This window comes from Dendrobates tinctorius, unplaced genomic scaffold (genome assembly GCF_039654945.1).
Source record: "Dendrobates tinctorius isolate UK_male_01 unplaced genomic scaffold, ASM3965494v1 ptg000127l, whole genome shotgun sequence".
NCBI classification, from domain to species: domain Eukaryota; kingdom Metazoa; phylum Chordata; class Amphibia; order Anura; family Dendrobatidae; genus Dendrobates; species Dendrobates tinctorius.
The window spans coordinates 20,348,003-20,372,503 of NW_027361795.1; the positions used below are offsets into that span (position 1 = coordinate 20,348,003).

General features: G+C 44.0%; 1 protein-coding gene and 1 pseudogene across 1 annotated transcript in view; both read right to left on the minus strand.

The window, feature by feature from the left end:
* ACACA (acetyl-CoA carboxylase alpha) overlaps positions 1-24,501 on the minus strand; it is a 624,740-nt gene that overhangs the window by 204,007 nt on the left and 396,232 nt on the right. The gene's annotated exons all lie outside the window — the stretch shown is intronic.
* On the minus strand, positions 15,888-18,300 carry LOC141047464 (omega-amidase NIT2-A-like; annotated as a pseudogene).

A 24,501-nucleotide genomic window follows, 5' to 3' on the forward strand; every position in this document is an offset into this window, starting at 1 on the left:
TGCCCTAACTTCCATACAGGAGATCCCTTTAAGAGAGCCTGGGGTCAGAACCAGAGCATTTGAAGGCAATTGCCTGACTTCCATACCGGGGATCCATTTAAGAGAGCCTGGGGTCAGAAACAGAACGCTAAGTAGAATTGCCCTAACTTCTATACCCGGGATCCGTTTAACAGAGGCCTAGCGTCAGAACCAGAGTGCTTAGTGGAACGGTCCTAACTTCCATACCGGTTATCCCTTTAAGAGAGGCATGGTGTCAGAACCAGAGTGCTGAGTGGATTTGCCCTGACTTCCATACCAATGATCCCTTTAATAGAAGCCTGGGGTGAGAATCAGAGCGCTGGGGGATTTACCATAACTTCCATACCGGAGATCCCTTTAAGAGAGGCCTGGGGTCAGTACCAGAGCATTTGAAGGCAATTGCCCCGACTTCCATACCGGAGATCCCTTTAAGAAAGGCCTGGGATCAGTACCAAAGCGTAGAGTGGATTTGCCCTAAATTCCATACCAATGATCCTTTTAAGAGAAACTGGGGTCAGAACCACAGAGCCGAGTGGAACGGTCCTAACTTCCATACCGGAGATCCCTTTAAGAGTGGCCTGGGGTCAAAACCAAAGCGCTGGATGGATTTGCTCTGACTTCCATACCAATGATCCCTTTAAGAGGGAAGATGTGCCTATATGATGGAGGATGTGTGATGTGTATATGGACACAGGAGGGGGGATTCATTTCTGTCGTGCTCTGAGCTCCTTTTTGGGGGGCAGACAATGGCTGGGAGCTTATGTTTCCAGATATGCTAGATTTCTCCCACCATGTGTCTGCTGAGGTGTTGTCAAGTGGGAAAACTTGCTCATAGCAACAAATCACAGTTCAGCTTCTTTTAACCAGGCTCTGGTGAAATGAGAGATGCTTAATGATTGGTTGCAAGGAAAACTGTTGCTCATAGCAACCAATCATAGCTCAGCTTCAACAGCTCTGTTGAAATGAAAGATGCTTTGTGACTGGTTGGTGATACACACACACACACATTCAGTTTTATATATAGAGATATCTCTGGCAATTCTGAACGCGGAGATACCATATTTGATTTTTTTATGGCTTTATTTTGAATGGCGCAAAAGGGGACGTGATTTAATAATCTTTATTTTTATACAGCGCTAACATATTCTGTAGCGTTTTACAGTTTGCACACATTATCATCGCTGTCCCTGATGGAGCTCACAATCTAAATTCCCTACCATTATGTCTTTGGAATGTGGGAGGAAACCCACGCAAACACGGGGAGAGCATAAAAACTCCTTGCAGATGTTGTCCTTGGTGGGATTTGAACCCAGGACTCCAGAACTGCAAAGCTGTAGTGCTAACTGATTCGAACATTTATATTTTATTTTTTTAAAAACATTTTTTAAATTTTTTACTTGATACAATAGTCTCCATGGGAGATTACATAGAGCAGGGTTGCAGCCCTGCTCTGTGTAGCAGATATGCTCACTTGCTATGAGCGCTGACTACCAGGCGGCACTCATAGTAATCCAGCAATGACAACCACAGGGGTCTCCTGCTGACCCTGGGTTGTCATGCCAACCCATCGACGACCCGCAGTCATGTGACACAGGCGCGGATGGGAGGAGATAATAACGCGCTTCCTGAGCGTGCATGTTAAATGCCATAGTCAGCGTTTGACAGTGGCATTTAACATTAACAGCCGCGGGTGAATTGTGATTCCACCCATGGCTGTTCCGGGCACGTCAGCTGATCAGATCATCTTGCTAGAGAAGAAAAAACAATTGCCTCCTCCAAGATGGCGCCTGCCCAGTAGCTGCTATTTGCAATTTTGCGATCGCTGATAGATGCTACTGCGCAGAAGGTGCCATCTTGGAGGATTATTTTTTGCTCTAGCAAGATGGCACCACGAGCGTCTGCGTTGTTCCAGCCAGCGCCATTTTCAAAGTGATTTTATATATTTTTTTTAGGAATTACATCAAACAAATGTGTATATAGTTCATTACATATGCGATCATGCTGCAACGCAGGTGCCACCGCCTGCCTACAGAAGGGTTTTTTCTCCCAATATAATATATATATATATATATATATATATATAATGTAAACTAGGGGGTAGGTCACTCAGTGACCTGTCAGAAGCCATCAGTATGAATACCTAATCAGAGCACCACATGAAGACCCCCACAGTCCCGTCTTGGAGCACGAGCATATCATTAACTCAAAACTGAAAGTAAAAATGAAAACACAACCACAAGACGGATTTCATCAACCAAGGTATCATTTTAATCAGTATAACTACGCCAACCTGACACTGTGTGTAGGTTACAGTATGATTCAAAAAGCGGAAGGTCCAGCTCAGGAACGTAAAATCCAAAAAGTTTATTTCGATTTCATAAAACTTGAAAAACAGTATACAAAACCCGACCGGTAAAACCGGAGGTAAGGTTTCAATGGGGAGACTGGACGCATTTCTAACAAGTGTTCATAGAGTTCTTCTGAGTCTAAGAACACTTGTTGTTCGAAACGCGTCCAGTCTCCCCATTGCAACATTCCCTCCGGTTTTACCGGTCGGGTTTTGTATACTGTTTTTCAAGTTTTATGAAATCGAAATAAACTTTTTGGATTTTACCTTCCTTAGCTGGACCTTCCTCTTTTTGAATCATTCAGTAGCAGTTTGACAGAAACGTGGTCCGTGCTGGGAAATCATCTTGGCAAACAAATGGTGAGCTGAACATTTTTTTTTCTCTTGTGTAGGTTACTGTGCACAATCCTTCTGACAGGTTCCCTTTAAATAAAAAAGAACCTATACATGTTTGGTATCTGCAAACTAGTAATGACCTGGGGAATCGTAGAGGAAGGTTAGTTTTAGCATTTTGCTTCTGTCTTGGATTTTGTCTGTTTGATGGCCAGTGTGAACATGCTCCTATTTTGCATGTTTACCAACTTGTACTCCTGTTCATTTTTTTCAGTTCTGTTTTAGGTTTCTGCGTTTTGTGCAGGTAAACATGTTGCCATACTTCCTTTGAGCTGGATATCACATTTGAAAAGCTCCCCGCTAACTGTGTGCCAATGTTTGAGACCCGGTCCTGCTCAGTCTTTATTTACACTGGACATCCCTATGACGCATGGTAAAGTTTTAATATTAGAGGTTATGGCCATCCCAAACTTGGGTACACCTTGATGTTGGTTGGATGGCTTTTAGGTTTTTTTTTTTTAATCAAAAACTGTGTTTACTAAGTACCCAATGTTATTTATATGCACTATTGATTTTACTTATTTATTTACAGTAGGGTATTTGTTAATTTTATTTGTGTCTTTGGTTTTGTCTGTTTGATGGTCAGTGTGAAAATGCTCCTATTTCGCATGCATACCAACTTGTACTCTAGTCCAGTTTTAGCATTTAGTGATCATGGTAAAAAAAAAACAAAACATAGTAACATAGTTATTAAGGTTGAAGGAAGACTTTAAGTCCATCTAGTTCAACCCATATCCTATCCTAAAATGTTGATCCAGAGGAAGGCAAAAAAAACCCATGTGGCAAACAGTAAGCTTCACATTGGGGAAAAAAATTCCTTCCCGACTCCACATACGGCAATCAGACTAGGTCCCTGGATCAACGCAATATTAAGGAAACTAGTGTATATACCCTGTAATATTATACTTTTCAAGAGAGGCATCCAGGCCCTTCTTAAATTTTATTAGGGAATCATTCATTACAACATCATATGGCAGGGAGTTCCATAGTCTCACAGCTCTTACGTAGAGGATGCCCCCTTGTCCCCTTCACAGGTCTAAGAGTAAAAAGATCATTAGAAAGGTCTTTGTACTGTCCCCGCTTATATTTATACATTGTAATAAGACCACCCCTAAGCCTTTGATTTTCCAAACTAAATAACCCCAAGTGTAATAACCTGTCATGGTATTGCAGACCCCCTAGCTCCCTAATAACCTAAGACGCTCTTCTCTGCACCCGCTCCAGTTCAGCTATGTCTTTCTTATACACCGGAGACCAGAACTATACACAGTATTCTATGTGTGGTCGTACTAGTGACTTATATAGAGGTAAAATTGTGTTCTCCTCATGAGCATCTATGCCTCTTTTAATGCATCCCATTATTTTATTTGCCTTTGCAGCAGCTGCCTGACACTGGCTGCTAAATGTGAGTTTGTCGTCCACCCATACACCCAGGTCTTTTTCAGAGACAGTTTTGCCCAGTGTTTTACAATTAAGCACATAATTATACATCTTGTTCGTTCTACCCAAGTGCATGACCTTACATTTATCCCCATTAAAGCTCATTTGCCATTTATCAGCCCAAGCTTCTAGTTTACATAAATCCTCCTGTAATATAAAATTGTCCTCCTCTGTATTGATTACCGTGCAGAGTTTAGTGTCATCTGCAAATATTGAAATTCTACTCTCTATGCCCCCTACAAGGTCATTAATAAATATGTTAAAAAGAAGCGGGCCCAAAACTGACCCCTATGGTACCCCACTGCTAACCGTGACCCAGTCCGAGTGTGCACCATTAATAACCACCCTTTGTTTCCTATCCCTGAGCTAGCTCTTAACCCACCCACACATATTTTCCCCTATCCCCATTGTTCTCATTTTATGTATCAACCTTTTGTGTGGCACCGTATCAAAACAACCACAAAAAAAACTGTCGAATTGCACTTTTTTTTTTGCAATTTAACCACTTGGAATTTTCCTGCTTTCCAGTACACTATATGGTAAAATCAACTGTGTCGTTCAAAAGTACAACTCCTCCTGCAAAAAAACAAGTCCTGAAGCAGCCATATTGCCGGAAAAATAAAAGTTATGGCTCTGGGAAGAAGGGGGGCAAAAAAAATTAGAAATCATAAAAACGGAAAATCCCAAGGTGGTGAAGGGGGTCAAAAAACTGTGGTTTAGGCTATGTGTCTGTTTTCAGATTGAAACAAAAAAAGCATAGCACGCAGCACTTTTTATTTCATTATAAAAATGGCCACATGACGGAAACCAGATGGATCTCTTCAATTTGCATTAGTTATTTAAAGGACCAGGGGCAGACACAAATGGAATAGGGCCCCTGTATGTGTCTGTGAAAGACCACATCTTGCAGGGTTGAAGGTGGAAAGGGTCCTTATATCTTGGGCCCCTCTGCGGCTGCACAGATTGCACCACTGACGTGTCCTCCCCCTGTAATGGACCCATTTTCCACATGAACTCTAAATTTGTGTTCCTTGAAGAAAACAGCAAAACAGAAATGAAAAATGCAGGTGTGAAAAGCGCCTTAGGCGTGGCGAATGTCTGAATATATTTACATATTACAAAATGAAGCGAAGCATGTATTTTTGCAATTGTTTTTAATACTACAATGGTCAAAGTTCCGCTCATTGTAAAACTTCCTGTAGGAGAATGCAGATTAGGTTTAAGGTGCACTTCAAGGTTTAAAAAAAAAAAATATCTGCATCAGCAAAAGTTTTCATTAGACAAACCATCTCTGTGTCCTTCTCTTTTGCAGCCTGAGGCCCCCATGCTATTTCTATGCAAATAACAACCTTGTGGTTTATATCTTATTATTTCCACTGGAGCTGCAGTGACATGACCTGAGATGTGTGTGAGGTGTACCAAGAGAAAGGAAGGGAGAAGAGAGAGGAATCGAGCCAGTGCTCAGTGAGGTGGAAAAAAAATATTGTCAGGAATGAAAGAAAAAAAAGGCGCAGGGATAATATGTTTATTTCAGCCCCCTTCATTCCCTCTCCATCTCCTCCTCCCTTTCCATGCTAGACAGCACCTTTTAAAATTCATTGGACGTCAGGCGATCATGCACAATCCATATGCTTTCACTTTATCATTTGCATTTTATGCCTCCTGGCTCTTTATGTGCTGATACAGTTGATGCGGCTACGAGTCAGGCATTATCATTATTTCAATTTTCAAGGGGATCAGCAGGTTCATCGGGAAAGAAAAAAAAAGAATGAAAGGAGGTGCAAAAGATCTGTCGTATTGAAGTCCACATTTTATTGGGTTTGTAAAAAAATATATAATAATGAACTGAATGCTACCTTATATCACAGAGCGAATAAAATACAAAATTAAAAATGAAACAATATTGGGACAACAAAAGAAGACATTTATCGGGTGTATTTCAGTGTATCATTATGCTAGGATCCAAGAAATCACAAGAATATTCTGATGATACAGACATGAGGAGAACGTGCAAATGGGTCATTTGATTTTATGAGTCAAAGATTAAAATCAGCAGAATTGCATTAGTCTTCAGATGACCTTATTCTTTTGTAATGCACACGCATGCAAGTCATTGTTTTCGCAAGTATGGGAAAAAATACAAATTGGGTTTTCGGTTAAAGGTTGTTGAGCCTTACAAAGTTGAATGCAATGTAAAGAGCTTTCGAACCTAAAGATTGATTATATCACCAATATGTTATAGCCTCAAGAGATAATTTTGGTTTTGGATTTGATTCCTTTTAAAGCCGTCAGTAAGATCAACCCCCCCCCTCCAAAAAAAACTGAATATATAGGTAGGCAAGTCATTGAAAGCCCAATCCACTGACACCTTTCCATCTATATCAGTGGTTGTACTCCCAAGAAATAAGCATTTTAATTCATATGCAAACGAGGTGGTAAGTTTTCAAGGAGTAACAAAGCACTTCAGGCATCTGTTCACAGTTTGATTTCCTTGCCTGGTGCCTGAGGTCACACTAAAGGCCCTTTTACATTTAGCGATGCACCAGCGATCCAATCAGCGATCCGACCCGGTCAGGATCGCTGGTGCATCGCTAAATGATCGCTAGTGAGCTTTCATACAGAAAGATCTCACAGCGATGCAGCAGCGACGCAGCGCACGATACTTACCATTCACACACAGCGATCCTGGCGTCCTCCCGCCCGCGTCCAGCGTCGCTCGTCGTCACAGCAGGAAGTCTCAGCAGGAAGCGCCCGACGAGAAATGGAGCCGGACATTCTCGCGCGATCAGCGATGGACAGCGGGGGAGCCGGTCGCTGGTAAGTATCACACATAGCGATATCGCTAGCAATATCGCTATAACGTCACAAAACCAGTGACGTTTTAGCGATATTGCTAGCGATATCGCTTAGTGTAAAACCCCCTTTACAGAAAGCTATCAATCAAGTTAAAAGGCGGGTGCTGGGAAACAAGCTTGAAAGGCTGAGACTTGAGAAGTGCTCTGTCACATCCAGAGCACCTACAGTTGTGGCCAAAAGTATTGACACCCCTGCAATTTTGTCAGATAATACTCAGTTTCTTCCTGAAAATGATCGCAAACACAAATTCTTTGGTATTATCTTCATTTAATTTGTCTTAAATGGAAAAACACAAAAGAGAATGAAGCAAAAAGCAAAACATTGATCATTTCACACAAAACTCCAAAAATGGGCCAGACAAAAGTATTGGCACCCTCAGCCTAATACTTGGTTGCACAACCTTTAGCCAAAATAACTGCGACCAACCGCTTCCGGTAACCATCAATGAGTTTCTTACAATGCTCAGCTGGAATTTTAGACCATTCTTCTTTGGCAAAACTGCTCCAGGTCCCTGATATTAGAAGGGTGCCTTCTCCAAACTGCCATTTTTAGTTCTCTCCACAGGTGTTCTAAGGGATTCAGGTCTGGACTCATTGCTGGCCACCTTAGAAGTCTCCAGTGCTTTCTCTCAAACCATTTTCTAGTGCTTTTTGAAGTGTGTTTTGGGTCATTGTCCTGCTGGAAAGACCCATGACCTCTGAGGGAGACCCAGCTTTCTCACACTGGGCCCTACATTATGCTGCAAAATTTGTTGGTAGTCTTCAGACTTCATAATGCCATGCACACGGTCAAGCAGTCCAGTGCCAGAGGCAGCAAAGCAACCCCAGAACATCAGGGAACCTCCGCCATGTTTGACTGTAGGGACCGTGTTCTTTTCTTTGAATGCCTCTTTTTTTCTCCTGTAAACGCTATGTTGATGCCTTTGCCCAAAAAGCTCTACTTTTGTCTCATCTGACCACAGAACATTCTTCCAAAACGTTTTAGGCTTTTTCAGGTAAGTTTTGGCAAACTCCAGCCTGGCTTTTTTATGTCTCGGGGTAAGAAGTGGGGTCTTCCTGGGTCTCCTACCATACAATCCATTTTCATTCAGATGCCGACGGATAGTACGGGTTGACACTGTTGTACCCTCGGACTGCAGGGCAGCTTGAACTTGTTTGGATGTTAGTCGAGGTTCTTTATCCAACATCCGCACAATCTTGCGTTGAAATCTCTTGGCAATTTTTCTTTTCCGTCCACATCTAGGGAGGTTAGCCACAGTGCCATGGGCTTTAAACTTTTTGATGACACTGAGCAAGGTAGACACAGGAACATTCAGGTCTTTGGAGATGGACTTGTAGCCTTGAGATTGCTCATGCTTCCTCACAATTTGGTTTCTCAAGTCCTCAGACAGTTCTTTGGTCTTCTTTCTTTTCTCCATGCTCAATGTGGTACACACAAGGACACAGGACAGAGGTTGAGTCAACTTTAATCCATGTCAACTGGCTGCAAGTGTGATTTAGTTATTGCCAACACCTGTTAGGTGCCACAGGTAAGTTACAGGTGCTGTTAATTACACAAATTAGAGAAGCATCACATGATTTTTCGAACAGTGCCAATACTTTTGTCCACCCTCTTTTTTATGTTTGGTGTGGAATTATATCCAATTTGGCTTTAGGACAATTCTTTTTGTGTTTTTTCATTTAAGACAAATTAAATGAAGATAATAATACCAAAGAATTTGTGTTTGCAATCATTTTCAGGAAGAAACTGAGTATTATCTGACAGAATTGCAGGGGTGTCAATACTTTTGGCCACAACTGTAGATTTGTAATCAGATTAAGACTGGAGATGAACGAATTTGTTTGGATTTTAGCCCTGAATCTGATTTTGACATATTCGAGCCATATTCGAACAATATTCGTGCCGAATGTGTGTCTTATTATCGGTTACCAACATATTCGATAATTTCTATTCCCATTGACTCTAATGATATTCAGCTGTGGTGTTCGATGAATATTGCAAAAACAATATTCGATTCCGATTGTATTCGGAACCGAATCCGAACAAATTCGCTCATCTCTAGACTAGACCTATGACTTTCTCTTGTCTCAAGGCACTATTGAAAACTGCTGTTGGAAGAAAGAAGGATTGGGTACGTTGAACTCAAATACCTTCCTTTGCTGACCTTAGGCCGGGTTCACATTAGCGTTTGAGTCCGCAGCGTGGTGCTGCAGACTTCTTTCCTTAAGCTTTGCCTACTTCAACATGCATCCTGCGTACCCATCTTTAACATTGTGTACGCAGGGACAGGCGTTGCATGCGGATTCATCCGCGTGCGTCATTTTGAAGTGCCCTCTGAGTTCACGCAACATGTTGCATTGTCTTGCGTTCGGTGGGTACGTCAAAACCAATGTACTTCAAACTTGGCTCGCTGGATTCATCTCCTTTTCGCATTTATTGTTGACAAGAGCTCCTGTCATTTATCCGTTGCTGAGAGCCTATACAGTATAGCAGCTTATCTTTTGAACCAACCGGGTAAGCTGGCATTTCTTCTTTTTTAATGTTAAAGATAGTTATGCAGGACACATGCGGAAGTAGGCGGAGCTTAAGGAAGGAAGTCCGCAGGACCACACTGCGGACTCAAATGCTAATGTGAACCTAGCCTAAGTGAGATAAAGCCAGACAATTCTCTGCCAGCACCTTACATCTCCCTCAGAGCAGCACACATGTTTATGAGGGAGTCTGGAGAGATTATGATCTAACATATACCATTTAGATGCTACAGAATCAGCTCCTCCTCGCTTAAGGAGGTTTTACACATAGCGATATCGCTAGCAATATCGCTAAAGCGCCACCGATTTTGTGACGCAGCAGCGATATTGCTAGCGATATCGCTGTGTGTGATACTTACCTCCGACCGGCTCCCCCGCTGTCTGTCGCTGATCACGCGAGATCGGGCAGCTCCATTTCTCGTCGGGTGCTTCCTGCTGGGCTTCCTGTGGCGCCGCCGAGAGACGCGTGGACACGGGCGGGAGGACGTCAGGATCGCCGCTTCTGAAAGGTAAGTAAGGACCGCTGCTGCGTCGCTATGTCGCTTTGAGATCTGCCTGTGTGGCAGCTCACTAGCGACCATTTAGCGATGCACCAGCGATCCTGACCGGGTTGTATCGTGGTCAGGATCGCTGGTGCATCGCTAAATGTAAAGGGGCCTTTACAGTAGGTTGCTCACAGATTAAACAATCTCACCAGACTTTTCACTCACTCTGGTAAAATAATAATAAAACCTGCCCCACTGTAATACTGAGAATAATCATCTGATTTCCTATTGACATGTATCTGAAAAAAATCTTATAAAGATGAATATTTATTTCAAATATTGTAAATTAAAATCAATAATTGAAACACTTTAATCATCATAGTACTGCTAATTATTGATACATTTTGCACCATTATTTCCTCCCTATCTTGAAAAGAATACACAGCTGCCACAATTTCCGGTTTGAATTCTACAATACAATATTACTGAAATCAACATAACTACATACAAATCAGTATAAACCTACAAATTGTTGTAAACCCCCCTTAATGGGACAAGAATAAACCAAATAGTATGTTCAAGAATGGTCAAAATAAAATCACATACATAAGCCTACAATATGACTACACTCAAATAGTTTATCAAAATGACATCTTTATTAAATATTAAATAAGTACAATTAAATAAAACTTTACAAATGGAGATAATCATCACATTGTCAATTCATATGCAAAGGTACTGGTCTATAGTAACATGCTGTAGTTTTTATATTCGTGATCACAATAATCCCAAATCAAATCCAACTTCCCAATGAAATAACCAATAATTCCCTATTTGTGTCAGATATCATTTACATTACAAAGTGCCATTTATGGTCATAATTAAATAATAGATCAATGATGGTCTCCACATAGCTATATACAGACAAAATAAATCAATAAAAAAAGCGCCAACCATTCTCTCCCAAACTAGAAGAAAAAGTGTTCTAGTGCATTTAAAGAAAAGTTTAAAGGTTGGAGAGAGAACATTCTTTATGCACTTTTATTATTAACTAGTTGAAGAGCCCGGCATTGCCTGGGCCTAGTAACCAACTGTGGTTAGTTATAACAAATTCTAATGATTATATTGCACATAAAAACCGTGCATCTAATCCTATCCTGTGTGATACTGACTGCTGAGCTGTGCATCTAATCCTATCCTGTGTGATACTGACTGCTGCGCCGTGTAGCTAATCCTATTCTGTGTGATACTGTCTGCTGAGCCGTGTATCTAATCCTATCCTGTGTGATACTGTGTGCTGAGCTGCGTATCTAATCCTATCCTGTGTGATACTGACCGCTGAGCTGTGTATCTAATCCTGCTGCAAAAAAAAAAAAAGCGGTCTACAGGAGCGCTGAAGGAGAGGCAGAGACCAATAAAAAGTTAAAAACTCAGCTTTTAATCTTCCTCCAATACCCACAACGCGTTTCCACGGTCACAGCCATCTTCCTCAGGTGAAATGCCAGACGGCTGTCACCGTGGAAACGCATTGTGGGTATTGGAGGAAGATTAAAAGCTGAATTTTTACCTTTTTATTGGTCTCTGCCTCTCCTTTAGTGCTCCTAAAGACCGCTTTTTTTTTGCAGCACATTAACAAAATTCCTCTTTTGAGGACTAGCGGCAGGAGCAGCTTGGAGGGCAGTTGTTTTTGAGAGGACTTGCGGTTGCTGGGCGATACTTAAAAACTCCAGGATCCTTGGTATCGTACCTATGGCTGGGGCCGGCTACAGGATTACGTCCGGAAGCCAGCGAGAGACAGACCGAACAGGAGAGCTGAGTTTGCTGACAGTCACATGCAGTGCCCTCCTGAGGTGAGAGGATACGTTTCCCACCCACCACTAACGTTTACACCGGGGTTGTGCAAGGGTGGCACAACCCCCTAAGGTGAGCACCCTGTTTATTCAGTTAGGGAAGCCAATTTTAATACAGGTATACTCATTGCGCCTCTCTTTCCTTTTTTTTTTCCCCGTGTATCTAATCCTATCCTGTGTGATACTGCCTGCTGAGCCATGTGTCTAATCCTCTCCTGGGTGATACTGACTGCTGAGCTGTGTATCTAATCCTATCCTGTGTGACACTGACTGCTGAGCCGTGTATCTAATCCTATCCTGTGTGATACTGGGCTCCCCCTGCAGTCTGAGTCAGAGGGTGGTCTGTGTAGGCACGGTAATAAATTGTGTTATTTCCAGCTTTACAGAAGGATGATAACACCATAGAAATGATAAGAATAATAGGCCTCAGTTACCACAACAGTCTACAAAGAAAACTGTTGCTGATAGCAACCAATCACAGCTCATTTTTCATCTTTTAAACAGCTCTGGGACAGCATGGTGAGTTTTGAGCGGAAACTTTTGTGTTTCGACTTTTATGTGGCGAGGTTGGTGTAAGTGTGGTGAAATGTGTGCTGAGGGTGGTATATGTGTTGAAGCACGTGGTAGTGTGTTCATATCCCCGTGTGTGGTGAGTATCCCATGTCAGGGCCCCACCTTAGCAACTGTACGGTATATACTCTTTGGTACCATCGCTCTCATTCTTTAAGTCCCCCTTGTTCACATCTGGCAGCTGTCAATTTGCCTCCAACACTTTTCCTTTCACTTTTTCCCCATTATGTAGATAGGGGCAAAATTTGTTTGGTGAATTGGAACGCGCGGGGTTAAAATTTTGCCTCACAACATAGCCTATGACGCTCTCGGGGTCCAGACGTTTGACTGTGCCAAATTTTGTGGCTGTAGCTGCGACGGTGTAGATGGCAATCCCGGACATACACACCCACATTGAGCTTTATATCTATAATAATAAATGCCCTAAGCAGCTTCCGGTTGTAACAACTTCCGTCCAGTTGTAGCCGGTGATGTCACCGCACACCTCTTTCCATGTTAACCCTCAACACACACACTCCTCTCACCTTTCACCATCTCCACTCACTCTTTCACTCCACATACGACCCTTTCTCTCACTCCGTCTCTCATACTCACGCCGTCATCGCCGCTGATCCACGATTCCCGACATCTTCTTCCGCCGGCGCCATCCTGGATCCAGACGTCCTCCACGCCGGCGACATGTTCTTGTGGCGACGCCATTTTGGATCGGCGAAATCCCGCGATAGTCAAGATGGCGTCGCCGCAAGAACATGTCGCCGGTGAGGACAACGTCGGGATCCAAAATAGCGTCTGCGAAAACTCGCGAGATTTCGCCGACGCCATTTTGGATCCCAATGTCGTCCACGCCGGCGACATGTTCTTCCGGCGACGCCATCTTGAGTATCGCGGGATTTCATGATACTCAAGATGGCGTCGCCGCAAGAACATGTCGCCGGCATGGACAACATCTGGATCCAGGATGGCGCCGGCGGAAGAAGATGTCGGGGATCGTGGAGCAGCGGCGATGACGGCGTGAGTATGAGAGATGGAGTGAGAGAAGGGGTCGTATGTGGAGTGAAAGAGTGAGTGGAGATGGTGAAAGGTGAGAGGAGTGTGTGTGTTGAGGGTTAACATGGCAAGAGGTGTGATGCTATCGCATCCTCCCGATGCGATAGCATAGGGCCATAATCTAGTATTAGATATAATTTGTCTGAATGTATATCCAGACCACTATGGATGTCTTGGGAATACACCGAATATCAATGTACAAACTTTACAATATGCTACTATAACCCATGATCTTTTGGATATGAATTGACAAGGTGATGATTATATGGGTTGTCCACTACTAGGCAACCCCATCTTGATCTACAGTAAATATTTGCACTCATGAAAAAATAGGTTATACTAGCGTCCCGTGTCTGCGCTGTTCCAGTGGTGGTAATCACGTTTCCAGGGTTCACAGGCTATTGTTATGATACGTGCCCAACCAGCGGTAGCTTCAGTGTCCCCACCTTTGGACGTATCAGGAATCAAGAGAAAGTGAGAACTGCGGCTGGCCGCTCCCTTTCTCTTGATTACGAATACATCTGAAGGCGGGGACACTGAAGCTACCGCTGGTGGGGAGCAGGGCTCACGTGTCATAATAACAGCAAGTGAGCCCAGAGAATACGAGTACCACCACTGGAACAGCGGCTCCACGGGATTCAATCACGGAGTACAACCTTTCTGATTTTCATAAGGGAAAACATTCAGATTGAAAAGGAGTTGTCTTAGCAGTGGACAAACACTAATTTCATTATTAAAGTTTGATTTCATTATATTTTTAATATTAAAGATGTCATATTTATCACCTAATTGAGTGGTTTATCTATATAGACAAGTATATACAGTTGTGGCCACCCCTGCAATTCTGCCAGATAATACTCAGTTTCTTCCTGAAAATGATTGCAAACACAAATTCTTTGGTATTATTATCTTCATTTAATTTGTCTTAAATGAAAAAACACAAAAAGAACTGTCCTAAAGCCAAATTGGATATAATTCCACACCAAACATAAAAAAGAGGGTGGACAAAAGTATTGGCACTGTTCAAAAAATCATGTGATGCTTCTCTAATTTGTGTAATTAACAGCACCTGTAACTTACCTGTGGCACCTAACAGGTGTTGGCAATAACTAAATCACACTTGCAGCCAGTTGACATGGATTAAAGTTGACTCAACCTCTGTTCTGTGTCCTTGTGTGTACCACATTGAGCATGGAGAAAAGAAAGAAGACCAAAGAACTGTCTGAGGACTTGAGAAACCAAATTGTGAGGAAGCATGAGCAATCTCAAGGCTACAAGTCCATCTCCAAAGACCTGAATGTTCCTGTGTCTACCGTGTGCAGTGTCATCAAGAAGTTTAAAGCCCATGGCACTGTGGCTAACCTCCCTAGATGTGGACGGAAAAGAAAAATTGACAAGAGATTTCAACGCAAGATTGTGCGGATGTTGGATAAAGAACCTCGACTAACAGCCAAACAAGTTCAAGCTGCCCTGCAGTCTGAGGGTACAACAGTGTCAACCCGTACTATCCGTCGGCATCTGAATGAAAAGGGACTGTATGGTAGGACACCCAGGAAGACCCCACTTCTTACCTCGAGACATAAAAAAGCCAGGCTGGAGTTTGCCAAAACTTACCTGAAAAAGCCTAAAATGTTTTGGAAGAATGTTCTCTGGTCAGATCAGACAAAAGTAGAGCTTTTTGGGCAAAGGCATCAACATAGAGTTTACAGGAGAAAAAAAGAGGCATTCAAAGAAAAGAACACGGTCCCTACAGTCAAACATGGCGGAGGTTCCCTGATGTTTTGGGGTTGCTTTGCTGCCTCTGGCACTGGACTGCTTGACCGTGTGCATTGGATTATGAAGTCTGAAGACTACCAACAAATTTTGCATCATAATGTAGGGCCCAGTGTGAGAAAGCTGGGTCTCCCTCAGAGGTCACGGGTCTTCCAGCAGGACAATGACCCAAAACACACTTCAAAAAGCACTAGAAAATGGTTTGAGAGAAAGCACTGGAGACTTCTAAGGTGGCCAGCAATGAGTCCAGACCTGAATCCCATAGAACACATGTGGAGAGATCTAAAAATGGCAGTTTGGAGAAGGCACCCTTCTAATATCAGGGACCTGGAGCAGTTTTGCCAAAGAAGAATGGTCTAAAATTCCAGCAGAGCATTGTAAGAAACTCATTGATGGTTACCGGAAGCGGTTGGTCGCAGTTATTTTGGCTAAAGGTTGTGCAACCAAGTATTAGGCTGAGGGTGCCAATACTTTTGTCTGGCCCATTTTTGGAGTTTTGTGTGAAATGATCAATGTTTTGCTTCTTGCTTCATTCTCTTTTGTGTATTTTCATTTAAGACAAATTAAATGAAGATAATACCAAAGAATTTGAGTTTGCAATCATTTTCAGGAAGAAACTGAGTATTATCTGACAGAATTGCAGGGGTGTCAATACTTTTGGCCACAACTGTACATTAATATTAATGATAATTTTTATTTCAATAACACCAAAATGTTTTGCAGCACTTTACATTATAGAAGGGATTTTTTTACTGATAATAAAGACATTACAGAATAACACATAATTCAACAAACACCAAAAGGAGTGAGGGCCCTGCACACAAGCTTACTATCTATGAGGAAATAGGGGAGACACGAAAGGTAAATAGTAAAAAGTTCTTGTCATGTATGGTCCAGCTAAAATAGGTTTACCGTGACAGAGAAGGGTCCAGAAGACCGCAGCGTCTGATTTCACACACTCCTGAACTGATTAGAAGCACTTCATAATAAATGGTGCCGGTTTCTGTTAGCAGTGCAGGGGTTAAACTGTTCAGCTTAGAGTCTCTGAAGCTTTCCTGCTTGGATGATCTCAGCTGTTCAGTATTGGCCACATATATACAGTTCTGCTCAAAAATTTACATACCCCAGCAGAATGTTTGCTTTCTTGTCCTTTTTTCAGAGTATATGAATGATAACACCAAAACTCATGGTTAGTGATTGGTTGAAGCCATTTATTGTCAAACTACTGTGTTTTCTCTTTTTTTTTTCTTTTTCAAAGGTTTATATGATTTATTAAAAATAATGCTGTGCTTGATTTCCATAAGATGTTGTAACAGGCAGATGTAGAGACTGCAATGATTACACAATGCCAGATTCTTCTTTAGAGCTACATGAGCTGGAGATCTCCTTGCAGGAAGATCCGGAGAAAATCATTTGTGCACCAGATTTCAATAAGTTAATGTCTAGATCACTTACCATATATTGATCTAGTTCCTTCCCTAAGGTACTTTAGCCCCCAAAGCTCTGCCATACACGTGCCTCATATGGAAACACAGCCATATGTAGATTTCCACTGGATATCTGGATGCGTGCCCCCAACAACCGGCACAGATCCTGATTACCCTCATATTTTACCTCATCCACAAGAAATGTAAGACCGTACCATAGAAGAAAAACGCAATTATGTGAAGGTGCCCTTCATTTAAAAAAAATTGTCTTTTTCATCAGAAGCAATTTATTAGATCTTCCCTGTGACTCTTAATATAATGATGTGAACTTCTATCATGGTGGATAAACTGTTCACTTCTCCTCCATGCCGTAGTGATCATGTAGATGTTGCGATATTTGACAGGCGCTGCAAATCGATATCTGCAGAAATGACAGCCTCCTCTGCTCCAGTCTTTACAATGACCTCTCCCCATGGGCTGACCACCGTGCTGTGTCCATAAGCTACATATGAAGGTTTATCATCTCCAGCCAGCAACGCTGTGGCTACAAAGACTTGATTATCAAAAGCCCGAGCTCTTTGTAGTAATTCCCAATGTACCGGACCAGTTATATTAAATGCCCCCGGGTACACCAACAGCTGACACCCTTTCTTGGTATATATTTGGGCTAGTTCTGATAATCGCATGTCATAGCAGATCACAACTCCAATTTTGCAAAATGGTATATCAAATACAGAAAGACTGTCTCCAGGATCTCGTGTTTCTGACTCTTGAAAACATATTTTCCTAGGTATGTCAATGTCAAAAAAGTGGACCTTTCTGTGCTTGATCAGCAAGTTACAATCTGGGCTGAAAACTGTGCAAGTGTTGCACAACTTCCCACAATCCTCTTCTGGAGATGAACCTCCAATAATATAGATCCCGCACTCCTTAGCGATGTCTGACAGCATCTGTGTGGACCGGCCAGGAATCTTCTCCGCATACTCAGGAAAGAATGTGGTACCGTAAAGAGAACTGAAGCACTCGGGCACAGCCACGATTTGCGCTCCTTGCTGTGCCGCCTTTTTGATCAGCTCAGAGGCTTTTTTCAAATGGTCAGATTTCACCAGAGACACAAGGAACTACATCAAGGCCAGCTTAAATTTCGCATAGCTCGAACTGTCTGCATACTGCGACCTGCAGCAGCAACACACAACTCATGTTTTCCATGTGATAGTTCAGATTTTTTTTATTAATAAATTTGCAAAAATTTCTACATTTCTGTTTTTTTTCAGTCAAGATGTGGTGCAGAGTGTACATTAATGAGGAAAAAAAAATAACTTTTTTGAATTTACCAAATGGCTGCAATGAAACAAAGAGTGAAAAATTTAAAGGTGTCTGAATACTTTCCGTACATAGATATTAGCCTCTAGCAATCTGGAATGCCAGTGTTAGTCTTGTACTGCCTGGCATGGAGGTGTCAGTTGTTGGTAGAGGTGTTTGGAGTGTTCATCTGTGATTGATGCTTTGTGTTTCTGCTGTGTGAAATTCCTCATCAGCTCCTATTTTGTTTACCTCCCTCATCTCCCTGGTGTTCCTCTCTGTTGTCTGTGAGTGTATATTTGTATGTTTGGTATTTCACTTATCTCTGTACATCATCCCTTGTTAGTATAGTTTTGTGCATATACATACACTATTACTCCCCACGTCCTTGGACATAGGGGGACAGATACCACCATGGTTACTTACCGGTAGCCGGTTTTTCCGGAACCCATGACAGCACCACATGAGAGAGGGATCCGCCCCGCCAGGACAGGAACCTACTGAGACATAAGGGGCGGCACCTCTCCCCCGCTTCAGTTGGGTTACAGAGCATTGAGAGGACTTCCCGGTTAGTTACATGTTTATCCAACACCACAACACTCAAAACACCCTACTAATTGTGCACACCATACAGTGAAAAAGGGGGGGAATGTACGGGTGCTGTCATGGGTTCCGGAAAAACCGGCTACCGGTAAGTAACCATGGTGGTTTTCCCTTCACCCATGACAGCACCACATGAGAGATTTTTGGAGACTTCGAAACACCTTAGGGAGGGACCACCGCTTGCAGCACCCTTCTACCAAAGGTTAAGTCAGCAGAGGAGGATAGATTTAATCTATAGTGCTTAAAGAAGGTTGAAGGTGAGGCCCAGGTAGCGGCCTTACAAATTTGTTCGATTGATACCTCTGCCTTTTCAGCCCAGGAGGTCGCCACGGCTCTGGTGGAATGAGCCTTGATGCCGTCAGGAATCGGGATACCACTAGCTGAATAGGCTACACTAATGGCTTCCCTGATCCATCTAGCAATAGTCCCTTTTGAAACCCCATAGCCTTTCCTGGCACCCTGAAAAGCTACGAATAGGGACTGTGACCTCCTCCACTGGCTAGTGGCAGATATATATTCTACAAGAGCTCTTTTAACATCCAGACTATGGAATTTTTCCTCCCCCAGATTTTTTGGATTTTCGCAAAAGGATGGAAGAACAATTTCCTGACCCCGATGGAAATCTGACACTACCTTGGGCAGATAACTGGGGTCTGTTCTTAACACTACCCTATCCTGAAAGACTTGCGTATAAGGAGGATTTACTGAGAGAGCCTGTAAGTCGCTTATCCTGCGGGCTGATGTGAGGGCTACTAACAGGATCGTTTTTAGGGTCAAAAACTTTAGGGGTAGCTGATGTAATGGCTCATACGGTTCTTTTGTAAGGGCTTCTAACACCAGGTTTAAATCCCAGGGGGCTATTCTAGGTATTGGAATAGGTCTAGCTCTATGGCAGGATTTAATAAATCTGGCTATCCACCTATCTGATGCCAGTTTGCAATTGTAGAGCGCCCCTAGTGCCGACACCTGAACCTTAAGTGTGTTTACTGCTAACCCCATCTGCAACCCAGATTGTAAGAACTCTAGGATGTCACTAATCGGAGGTTCTTTCCCTAACGGCTTACCCAAGAACTGTAGGAACTTATCCCATGTTCTGCCGTAGATGTTAGTAGTCACCGGTTTCCTGCTTTTTTGCAGAGTGGCCACCAGCCCAGGGGAGAACCCCCTATCTATTAAAAGCGACCTTTCAAATTCCACGCCGTCAGATGGAATCCTTTGACCTGAGCGTGTAATATTGGACCCTGAACTAGTAGGTCCGGGATTTCTGGCAGAACCCAAGGATCGGAGAGGGACATCTTCCGTAGCAGAGCGAACCAGGGCCTTTTTGGCCAAAATGGAGCTATTAGAATCACCCTGGCTTGATCGTTTCTGATTTTTCTTACCACAGTCGGGATCAGAGCTACTGGGGGGAACGCGTAAGCCAGTCTGAAGTTCCACTGGATGTGCAATGAGTCCACTGCCCATGGGTTTTCCCTTGGGTTTAGAGAGCAGAACCTTTCTGTTTGCCTGTTGTGCTTGTTTGCAAAGAGGTCTATCACCGGTTCCCCCCAAAGCTGAATTAACTTTTGAAAAATGGATCGGTTTAGTGCCCATTCTCCTTGCCTCAGGGTATTGCGACTCAGGAAATCTGCCTCTATGTTTTCTGCCCCTTTTATGTGTAGGGCTGTCACGTAGTGTAGGTGATCCTCTGCCCTGCTCAGAATGTTTGTTGCTGCTTCCATTAAGGAGTGTGATCTTGTCCCTCCTTGGTGGTTGATGTATGCCACTGCTACCTTGTTGTCTGACATGATGCGTACATCTTGACCCTGGAGTAGCGGAATGAAGTGGTTTAGGGCCTTGCCCACTGCCCACAGTTCTCTCAGGTTGGAGGATGCCTTCCTTTCTTGAGGTGTCCAGGAACCCTGACCTATGAGGCCCCTTAGGTGTGCCCCCCACCCCGAGGAGCTTGCATCTGTTAAAATTATATCTGTCGCCTGTCTGTCCCATGGTATTCCTAAGGTCAGATTTGTCTCGTTCAACCACCAGTTGAGAGAGTCTCTGGTTTTTAAGGAAAGCTCCAGCTTTCCTTCCAAACGCCCTCTTAGCGATCTTTGTGCTCTTAGTATCTCCCTCTGGAGTTGCCGGGTGTGAAACTGAGCCCACCTGACCGCCGGAATACAGGATGTTAGGGTACCTAGCAGGGACATTGCTTTTCTTAATGTCATACATGGTTGGTTTCGGCCCGCCAAGGCCAGATTTTGCACCTTCTCTATCTTGGACTCTGGGAGCAGACACTCTTGCCTTTCTGAGTCCAGTATAAATCCTAGGAAGGTCTGTTTCTTTAGGGGTTGTAATTTTGATTTTTTGAAATTGACTATCCACCCTAACTCTTGCAAGGTGTTGATCACCTGAGTCAGCTGTGCTGTACAGTGGTCCTCTGAACTGCCCACTATAAGAAAATCGTCCAGGTATGGTATTATGACCGTATCGTGAATCCGGAGAAAGGCTGTCACTTCCGCTATGACCTTGGTGAAGACCCTCGGGGCTATGGATATGCCAAACGGAAGAGCCCTGAACTGAAAGTGCCTTAGTGTGCCCTGAATATAAAGCGCTACCCTCAGGTATTTCTGGTAATCTGGATGGATAGGGATGTGGTAATACGCATCCTTTAAATCGACTACGGCCATGAAGCAATCCTGATGTAGCAGCTTCACTGCCGTAGTTACTGATTCCATCTTGAAGGTCGGGTTCTTTATCCATAGATTGAGGCGTCTGAGATTTATGATTGTCCTGAATGACTGATCCGGTTTTTTTATTAGGAAAAGGGGCGAATAAAACCCCTTTCCTTCCTGTAAGCGTGGCACCTCGGAAAGTACCCGCTTGTCTATCAGGCTCAGGATTTCTGTTTCTAAGGCCAGTTGTTCTTCGGTCATCTTCCTGATAGGTGTGATGACGACCACGGATTTTGGCTGACGAATAAAGGGGATTTTCAGGCCTTCTTTTAGGATGCTCAGAATCCAGGTGTTGGAGGAGATCTTTTCCCAGGCCTGGGAAAAAGAGTGCCAATCTCGCTCCTACTGGAATACTGGCGTCACTGTGGTGACTTTTTGGAGGTGGAGGTGCCTCCACCAAACATAAACCCTGATTCTTTCTTCTTTTTATCCTCCCATCTTCTCCTGTCAGCGGGAGGACGTCCTCTATTGAATCTTCCCCTCCGAAAGGGCTGTCTCCTCTGATCCATAGGGAATCTGGGGAAGCCTTTTTTCTTATCGCCTGCTTTCTCCAGAATATCGTCCAAGTTTTTGCCGAACAGGAATCGGCCATCGCAGGGGAGAGAGCACAATTTGGCCTTGGACTGAAGGTCACCCGGACAGCCTTTAAGCCATAACGCGCGTCTAGCAGCATTTGATAGTGACGCTGCTCTGGCTGTTAATCGCATAGAGTCCGCCGAGGTATCTGCCAGAAAAGCCGCTGCCCCGTGCAAGAGATACATGTCTGATAAGATCTTCTCTCTTGGGACCCTTGACGCCAGCTTCTCTTCTAACTGCTGCAGCCAGATCATGAGGGAGCGTGCCGTGCAGGTGCCCGCTATCGCCGGCTTAAGACCTCCTGCTGTTGCTTCCCATGCGTGCCTCAAATATGAGTCCGCTTTTTTGTCTAGCGGGTCTCTAAGAACCCCTGCGTCTTCCAAGGGCAGGGCCGACCTTTTGGAAGACCTGGACACCGCTGCATCTATTTTTGGGACTTTGTCCCATATTTCCGTATCCTTGTATTCAAAGGGGTATCGCCTCTTAGAAGCGGATGGAAGGGCCCCCGATTTTTCAGGCTTTTTCCACTCCTTCTCAATAAGCGCCTGGATTTTCGCGTTTACTGGAAAGGTTCGTTTTTTCCTCTCCTGAAGCCCCCCAAACATGACGTCCTCTAGGGTTTTGGCCGCCCTTTCTTGATGTAGGCCCATTGTGGTTCTAATGGCCTTTAGGAGGGCATCTGTATCTTCTACAGGGAAACATGGCTTACCCCCTGTGTCACTATCTGAGGAGTCTGAGGAGGATGATTTTTCCGCCTGAGATGATACTGATGCGGAATCTGAGGGGGAACTAGGGAAATCCTTCCTGCTTTTTTTCCCTTTTTTCAATAAGGACTTAATTGAGCCTTCCATTTCTGACCTGAGGGCAGATATTAGATTGGCTGCGAAACTAGGCGCTTCCTCCGCCATAGTTCGCTGAATGCACGAAGCACAGAGATCTTTTTGCCAGTCTCTTGCTAGGGGAGATTTACATATAGCACAATCCCTATTGTTCTTCTTGCTTCCTGCTTTTCTGGGCCTTTCCTACAGGGTGAAGCATACAATAGAAAAACCCCCTATTAATATACTGCTGACATTCACGAAGATCACTCACCACCCGTAATCAAGGGTACCGGATTTGGAGGCTGCGTCGGAGCACCTGACCCGCGCTCTTTGGACCTTGAGGAGTGCCCCGACCTGCGGCTGGGGCGACTGCTGCTTGAATGGCTTCCATGCTTTCTGCCAGAGGGCTGTGAGGGAGGCAGGGACGCTGAACGTTCCTGCTCGGACTCCATCTTGCACCGCCGATCTACCGCTGTCTTCCCCTTTTAATTTGCATGCCTCCGCCTGGTGAGCGTCTTCCTCCCCTCCCCCCTGCGACCGCCGGCCCAGCGCTTCAGAAAGCCGGCCGGCGTCGCACCCGGCGCCATTACACCGTCGCCTTCTGCTGACGTCAGCCGGCGCACCCAGCATTCCAAGCGCCGCTGACGTCAGCGGCCGGAAGACGCCAGCGTCTCTCCCCTGCCACGGGGATCGAGATGCGGCGTGCGCGAGGGGAGGGCGGCGCGGTGGGGGCTTCCCGGAGCCACCGGGATCCCATCCACGCCCGCACGAACCCGGAGCCCCAGGGACCCCGGGGACTGCGCTTCCAGGACCCGACGGCCGGCGCTACAGGTAAGCTACCTGTTCTTCCCGCGCCGGGACGGGCCTGGGTCTTCTTTCTCTTCGCCCATGACAGGCACCGCCACAGTGGGATTCCTTCCAGGACAGGAACCCAACTGAAGCGGGGGAGAGGTGCCGCCCCTTATGTCTCAGTAGGTTCCTGTCCTGGCGGGGCGGATCCCTCTCTCATGTGGTGCTGTCATGGGTGAAGGGAAAATAGGGCCTTGGCGTCTTTACCAGAACTAAACTGGGGAGCAGGGATAGCTATGGTGCCCCTGGCGTTAGGGACAGGGAAGGTGCCCCTGGCCCTAGGTATTCCGACAACAGAACTGTGACATTAGCCATCAATATAATAGAGTATTCACATCACGCTGAACTGGTCACCAGCCAGTATGTGTACAAGTACAGACACAGAGGGCAATTAAGTGCCTGTGCAAACAGATGCTAAAAGGGACCAGATTTGGAAGAATATTTTGTAAGGGCAAAATGGGAAAACCGTAGTGAGGTCAGGTGATAAGCCAGTTTAAAGAAATGCATTTTTTGGGCAAGCTTAATACTGTGGGTATTGGGAGTTAATTGAATTGTCCAGGGTAGTGCATTCCAGAGAATTATCGTAGCACATAAAATATCATATAGTTTTGAAATATGAATATATGGAATTAAATGACATCCATTTCCTTATAAGTATAAAAGTATTTTTTGCACTTTTAATGCACCACTTAAATTAGTCATTTTTATTTATCTTTTTTATTTTTATAATGTTGCTATGTAGCTCATAGCATTCTATAAATTTAAAAGAAGTGACATTATAGTAATTTTCTTATTGAATTAAGTTAAAAATTAGGAATTCTACTTCAACAGTAATAAGAACCAAAATCGCTGACAAAGTTCGATTATGTTTTCTTGGCATTTCCATTGCCAGTTCTTTTTCT